Genomic DNA, 7,978 nt, shown 5'->3' with positions numbered 1-7,978 from the left:
TGTTTAAGGATGCATTCCATACCTGAGAGATACATAGGGACATTCCCACATCACCGATGTCTTTGGATTGCTAACCTGTGTCAATAATTTTTGTTGCCATCAAAAGAATAATAATTTTAAAAATTAAGTAGAAAAGAAATCATTCTTTTTTGCCTTGTGGTTTTGCTGGATTTTTTTTACCCCAAAAGATAACTAGGTAAATCGACTTTGAATTACTGACTTCCAAGCTATAAAAAACACAATACCTAATTCTAAGAGATCAAGGCCAAGGATATTACCTGAGTCAAATACCTGTTTACAGTGACACTGATGTCCCATATGACCCAAGTCATATCTGGTAGTGCAGGGAGACCAAATACACCTTACTAAGTACCCAGTACTGTGGAGAGAGAAAAATACGAGAACTTTAATAATTTGGCAACAGCATTAAATCTCTGATGTCAGAGGTGACAATCAATCCCAAATGAAGATTAAATGATGAGAAAACCAATATACACTTACTTGCAAGCAAGGCGAGTTCTTTATTTGTTGGACACAGCAAGGATATTCAGGAGGATAATGGCTCTACTGCAGGCATTGGATACTCACATGTCTAAAGAGGCCAGTGCAGATAAGTAAATGCATGAACAAATTGTTCTTTGGAAGCAAACACAATTCATTCAGTAAATGCCTAAGAATAGTTCACTTTAACAATAATTATACTACACCCCACTTTCTAAAAAATGCATCCCTCTCTCACTTTCATTTTTTGAAGTTTGAGTAATATTTCACTGACCCTTAGTTTTACTAAATGGAAAACTATAGTGCAAAGGGAAGGATGCATGCCAACTAAGAGTAGCTTTCTGTGACGGAAAAAAGAGAGAAATTGGAACTACAGCAAATCAGAGTGTGCAGCCTCCTTCAAAACAGCAATTCTGAGAAAAAGCCAATTTTTGCCATACAGGAATGTTGACACTACTTGTTGACAATCTGATTTCCTAAAAGAAGCAGATGATCTTGGTTTTATAAAATCAATTCATTTTTATTTGGCAATTAAGTGATATTAGACAACTTCTGTGTTGGTAAACATTATGTAGACCATGGCAAATCATTCAAATCTGGTCCAGAGATCCCAATTTTCAACTTCTGCTGCAATGTACAAGATCATCATGATTCTAGAGTATTTAAAGATTTTAGATGGATTATGGAAGAAATCATGAAGCCCAGATTAGCATCAATGTCCAGGATACATATAACTGTTTATTTAAAACTCCTGCTATTCTTTGTACTTCATTTTATTGGCTGCCATACTCAAGCAAGTTTTCCACTCCTGTAGATATGTATCAATATAATCCCTACAACAGATGGGCTCCAATCCAAACACTAACTTGAAAAATGTTTGTTTTAAAAGTCAAGCACTGATGAAGGTTTATTAAATCATAGTTGATACCCAATAAGGTATCCAGTCTGTTAAATAACTAGTGAACCATGACCTCCATCCATCTAAGTGCACTCTCATCCCCGATTTACCATTTTCAATCCTTTTGAGCTGCACAAATGGCTAGCACAAAGAAAAGAAGAAGCCTAAACAGGATTGTAGAGAAAAGACAATCTCAGAATTACTCCAATATCATTAGAAATCCAAATTCCCCTATAAATCTGCATTTCCTTTACCACTTCCCTATCTTAGACTATTTTCATTGGGACAGTTGCCCCAAACATTCAACCTGTTTACTCCAAAACCTATGTAAAATTTTAGGCATGGAAATGGTTTTGTTCTTCCTGCCTTAGGCTACTTCTTATTAAAAATCAAGGAATAAGCCAGGAAGGAAAATTTTTCTTCTCAGATTATAAAATAATTTTCATATGAAAAAGAAAAAATAGTGAGATGTCAGGTTTCTTTTTCCAAATCAGGAAGCAAAGTAAAAAAAAAAAAAGGTTACAACATGTTTGACAAGAATTAAATGGCATAAAATAAGATGATTTGAAAGTATTTATTTATATTTTATGATGAATTTTGCTGTGAAGGCTACATTACTCCTTCTGATTTCTAGAAACTTTAATATTTCTGCTGTCTACATTTGTATCATGAACAGTGTTAACTGGTTATATTTCTCCTAGAATGCCTTTCAATCGATTATATGCCTCAGATGAAGGAAACAATAGTACCCAGCAATTCGGTCCTATTCCACTGGAAGTATGCCTCTCAACATGGGCTAAGGGGGAAAGGGTGCTAAGTTTTAAACGGTTCCCATTGTCAGTGAATAATAAATATCTTTTTTTCAAAATTAAACATCCTCTCTATTCGCCAATTTACATATATATATTCATTAAGGACCAATCACACAATTCCTTTCAAATAGCAGTTTCCTGGATGACTCCTACACTATTCTGATCATTTGCCTTAATTGATAGTACTGCAATTCTTAGATATTGACTTATGACATGCCTAGTTACTACTGTACTACTGACAAACTTTCTTTTAAAAAAATTGAAATTAAAATGCACAAAACTACATATTTTAATATAATGCACAATAAAGATCATAATATAATCTCTATAAGTATATATAAAAGTAAGTCACACCAGGTTTTGTTTTTTTTTTTTTTTTTTTTTTTTTTTTTTTTTTTTTTTTTTTTTTTTTTTTTTTTTTTTTTTTTTTTTTTACCCAGTGTGGGTTCTTTTTGGCTTAGAGTGGCACTGTGTCAGACAAAGTATCTTTTGTAATTGAAGAGTTTCTTAGCAAGGCTTAGAAAATTAAAGAAGGATTAAACAAGGGTTTGAACTATTCAAAAAATGTGGATCATTTCTTGAGATATGTTTCTCAAAAAAACTTTCTCATTTTCTATTTTGTCTAACCCACAAACTGGCCTGACCTTTGCCTCCTCCATGACCATTTCTTCTGATTTTAACCCTATGCATTTCTTTAGTACTAACAAAAATCATTTTCTTTGTAGATTTGACAGTATATTTCTGATTCTTTTATTAAAATATAATTACTAGAAATGCAGAGACTTTACCTGTCTTTTATCCCCATCAGGGGATACTTTAGGCATTAAATTATTATCTACATCATCTAGCTATCCATTCTGTGTTTGTTCCTCTCTGAAAGAGAAGGTGAAAAATTATTTGTGCTCAGTCACTTTTTGTATTGGAAGGTTCAAGTATTCTATCCAATTTTTCCTATATATCCCCTGGCAGTGAAGCTTTATCATCTCCCTGATCAGAGTTTGTTCTCACTGTAGGCAGCTTGCCAAGAAATGTTCTTCTTTTCTGTTATGATAGCAAAAGTGTAGGCATTTCCACTTTGCCAAGCCCTAAAGTCCTATAAAAGCTTTGAGGAACACCATTTTCACAACTAAAAACATCCCTTACCAACGCTAAGAAAATGTTTCAAGGTGATGGAAGACTGACAAGCTACAGGCTGGTGGGGTTTTCCCCCTGAATTTTTAGCAAAGCATAGCTACCAATCTTCTAGGCAAACTCTGTTACAGGACCTCATTTTCCCAAAGCAGGAGCAATGCCAAATACCTATATATCCTGGATTGAAAGGAACTCATTTGGGCTAAAAGAATCCCAGTTTGGGGAAAGTAAAAGGGAGAACGTCCCTTATCTACTAAAAGCTTTTACTCTTCCTGGAATGGAAGATGAAATTCCAAGTACTTCATCTAAATCCTATTATATTTCATCTCTTCCTCTGCCTCATCTCTCAGGGAGAAAATGTGTGAGATTGCAAAGGAAGAGCATTCAAGATATTATGAGAAGAGGCTACTATTATCGAGAATTAAAAGAGCATTGGAAAGCATTTCCATTCATTGGAGGCTTGTTTGTCCAACTGTAAAATGAAAAGTTTTCATTAGAAATATAAGGTGTGCTTCAATCATAACAGTTAAAATAGTTTGAATATTTCAATGATAAATATAATTTAACTGAGTTAAATTCCATTTACCTTAGCTGCTGTGGACAATTATGCTTTCCAAAATTTCTTCCATTCTTTAGAAAATATTGCCAAAAAATGATATTTGAGATGTAATGTTTGGAAGGTTGCTGATACAGTTATTATTTTGGTTACCATTTTTGAGAGTGATATGATAAACTAATTACATTTCACATTCAAATAATTGACCTTGTTTGAATGATTTGGGCAACACTTCCTTGTGCCTAAAATGGTCCCAAGAGCTATTCAACTGAGAAAAAAACAAACAAAAAAAAATGACTGCATAGGAAAATTATGTAATCTAGGTGATTCATTTAGTGAATATGTAAATGCCCATCTCTAAGTTGAAGGACTCTGGGTAAGCGGATCTGTTGACCTACAGGCGTGTTGGGAAAATCTTGAAATGCTGATGGAAGAGTATGTGTCTATTCCATTAAAGAGAAAAGTAAGATTCAGGCGATGAATTAGTGGATACAGTAAGCCATAAAATTTAGGCTTGACAAGACCACATTCAGGGAATAGACAAAAATCATCATAGGTTACAACATCAAATATCAGATCGTATTTTATCAACAGGGCAGGAGGATACCTTACCTATTTTTGAAATGGAAGTTCTGCATCCCACATCTTATATGTTGAGTGAGGCAAAAAGTTTCTAAGGCAAGGAAGCAGCAAGGTCCAACAGCTTCATCAATATTCAGACTAAAATTCACTTACCACTGACAGATGGAAAGTTATCCCATTTCATCCTATGTTTAGAGAATATCCAGTGACATAGTTCCAAATACAAATTCATGAGCACAAAACTTTTTGTTTAAAGTGTTGAGCTGAAAACCCTATATTACAGTTTTACATTCTATTGCAACCCTAGTGTAAATGCAAAAGAACTTAGCACAGTTCTGTCTGTAAATTCACACCTTTTTGCCCAGATTTCTTCTGCAAATTAAATAATGATAGTTCATTTCACTTTAATTAAATTAATTTTCTACACCTCTTTAACCAGTACTATAGATCCCTCATTAACCTTTTCCCACATTTGTGTTTACTTACAGGAATCACATATTAACACCAAAGCAGTATGCCACCATTTTAAGTCCTTCTATCAAAGCAAACAAATGTGAGAAAAGCTCTTCAAATCAGCCTGAGTTCCCAGGATTATATTAAGGGAAACATAATCCTTTAATAGAAACCAAATATTATCAGATTTAATATATAAAATTAAATTCAGTATTAAATTTCCTATATCTTGAGGAAAATCTACTGGCAAAGAAAATTATTTAAATGCTAACAAACCAAACTTTCATGTTTTGTATTGCACCTGTGATAGGTTTCAAAAACATAGTGCTACTTAACTAACAGTGTTATTAATGAAATACTGAAATAATTTTTTTATGCTGGGACTGCACACTTTCAGAGGATATCTAGTATTTACCTTAAACTCTCTGAAAGATTAAAAAAATTAAATACAAGCATTGATTCCATGTATTTCTTTTGAATCTAAACATGATGATTAATGTTACTGTTATTTAAAATTAAGTCAAATAATCAGAAGATATTCAGAAGGATTATAAAACAATAAAGTGGAGGCTTAGACCCATGTTGAGAGAACAGGAGGAGTGAAGGTCTGAGGAGGTTCCACTAAGGGCTTCAGCCTGCAATACAGGAAGGGGTGAATTTTAAGAGTTTGCCTGGAAGCTGCTGAGATTCTTAGGAACTGGAAGATTCAAACAACTACCTGTTTATACTGTAGCTTCTCTATAGCTTGCTGCTGATGCCACTATGAAGCATAAGTTGGGAATTTCCACCAACTCTCCCAGGCTGCTTCATCTCTATAACTAGAAGCTACTTTGAACTTCACGTCTTCCCCTTAATCTTTTGTAGCTGCCTCTGAAGAACTGTGCCCTCTCTTCCCTTTCTGCCCTCAGATCTCCCTGAGCAGTTTGCACTGACAAGTTCTAATCTGCAGTCACACTGAAATAGGGAATTTGAACCTAAATTTCTGGACCTCTTCTTCTTCCATTCTTTCCCCACTACAAGCATGGGAACAAGTTTCCAAGGGAGCTCCTAGAAACAAAATTACAAAGGAATTGTCAATTCAGTCCATATTTTTTTCATACTGTGCACCATAAAAACATATTCCAAGTTTATGCAAATACATTTTAGGTCAAATTCCAATACTTAAAACTTTCTCAAGATTGATTCTTAAACTTTTAAAAAGCAAAACTACATTTTAAAATGATACACCTATTCTTATTTGGTGTTGTTATTTTCTGTTTCTCCCCCCCAACCCCCAATTTGGAAGTTTTTTTTTTTTTTTTTTTTTTTTTTTTTTTTTTTTTTTTTTTTTTTTTTTTTTTGCGGTACGCGGGCCTCTCACTGTTGTGGCCTCTCCCGTTGCGGAGCACAGGCTCTGGACGTGCAGGCTCAGCGGCCATGGCTCACGGGCCCAGCCGCTCCGCGTCACGGGAGGTCTTCCCGGACCGGGACACGAACCCGTATCCCCTACGTCGGCAGGCGGACTCTCAACGACTGCGCCACCAGGGAAGCCCAGGGAAGCCCAGGGAAGCCCTGGAATGTGTTAGTCTTTAATGTGCTTTGATGGGGAGATCTGAAGACCCCACTGTCCAAGGTGATATGCATCTTCCATAGGAAGTTGCAACTCCTTGGGGATGGGCAGATTTGACTAGAGTCCAATATAATAGGTATGTTTTATTTTACATAGTAACTGGTAGGGAAAACAAGAAAAATGGGCCAAAGACCGTAAGTGTTATTCACCTGTGTTTCCATAGACCATCTGAAACTACTTCAAAAGCTATGAAAAATTTAGGTGAAATAGAAATACAAGCAACCCAAGTGAGAAATTGTCTAGCTCTGAAATCTTTTAAAGCTGTTCTCTCAAATAAATGTCACTTAAAGTGTTTAGAGTCAGATACTACTTCAGGTTCAAATTCTTTTGAGACAAATAAAAAAATGCCCACCTCTTCACAAAATTCTAACTGCCAAGCCAGTGCATTGTTTAACTGGCAAAGAATGCAATAAATGAGGGACATATTCACACAGGAAGGTTGCTAATGGCCAGGATACTGAGCTCATAGCTGAATTCAGTCCAAGTTTGTATGCCTAAGTATTATTAACAAAGTATTATCAAAATTTCTGTGTGAGGGTTTTGTGCTTCATGAGTTATTGATTTCAGACTCTTCCCTGAAGGAGACATAATAAAGGCACTACAGCACTGATGACCTCTGTGCTCTTCCTAAGGCAAATCTCAAATATCTGGAGATAATATCCTTTCTTTTCTGGGTTGATTGGTGTGATCCAGTGTCCAACAATTGCTGTTTGTCCAAAATAAGAACAAAGGAACGCACGTACATAACTGCTTTCAACACAGCACCACCAACAGAAGAGTTTATGTGGGAAAGGGGACTCCACTATGCTTTGGTAGAGCGAATATCTCCAGCATAAGTGCTTCTAAGTTCATAAATTGAGACTTGAAATTCTTCCACTGAAGGCTGTTCACCCAGATTTGATTGTTGTATGCTTCACTTTGCCTTTTGCCGTTTGGAACCAATTTAAGCACAAAAAAGAAAAAAAAAAAAATTAAAAAAAAGGAAACAGAAACATAATGGCCTTTTTAGGCAGCATATTTTCCCTAAATGTTGGACTAGTGAAGTAGTGGTGAGAAGCTATCTGGTCACCAGTAGTAACTTGTCACTTCAGCAGGTTTTAAACTTTCTAGAAGACCAGAGTTCATCTCAATAACATTAAAATGGAGGAAATATAGAAAAATATTTATGAGAAGATTATTTTACAAAATTTGAGAACATTAAGCAAGATTCATATCTGTACTTTTGGATGGTGCAATTTTCCATGTTCAGATACTGATAATTATTTTTCCTTAACATTTCATATGCAAAATGAAATGAAGAGTCAATTAAGAATGTACCTACCAACATGCCAAAAAAGGGCCAGATAGAAACAAATAAGTCATTCTCTACTCAGGCCATGTCATTAGATCAGAGAAACAATATGATTAACTGCCTGAAAGTTATCAGAAAGCCAAAA

Source organism: Neophocaena asiaeorientalis, unplaced genomic scaffold (assembly GCF_003031525.2).
Source record: "Neophocaena asiaeorientalis asiaeorientalis breed wild unplaced genomic scaffold, Neophocaena_asiaeorientalis_V1.1 scaffold764, whole genome shotgun sequence".
In the NCBI taxonomy this organism is placed as follows: domain Eukaryota; kingdom Metazoa; phylum Chordata; class Mammalia; order Artiodactyla; family Phocoenidae; genus Neophocaena; species Neophocaena asiaeorientalis.
Note: the sequence above shows the minus strand (reverse complement) of the source record.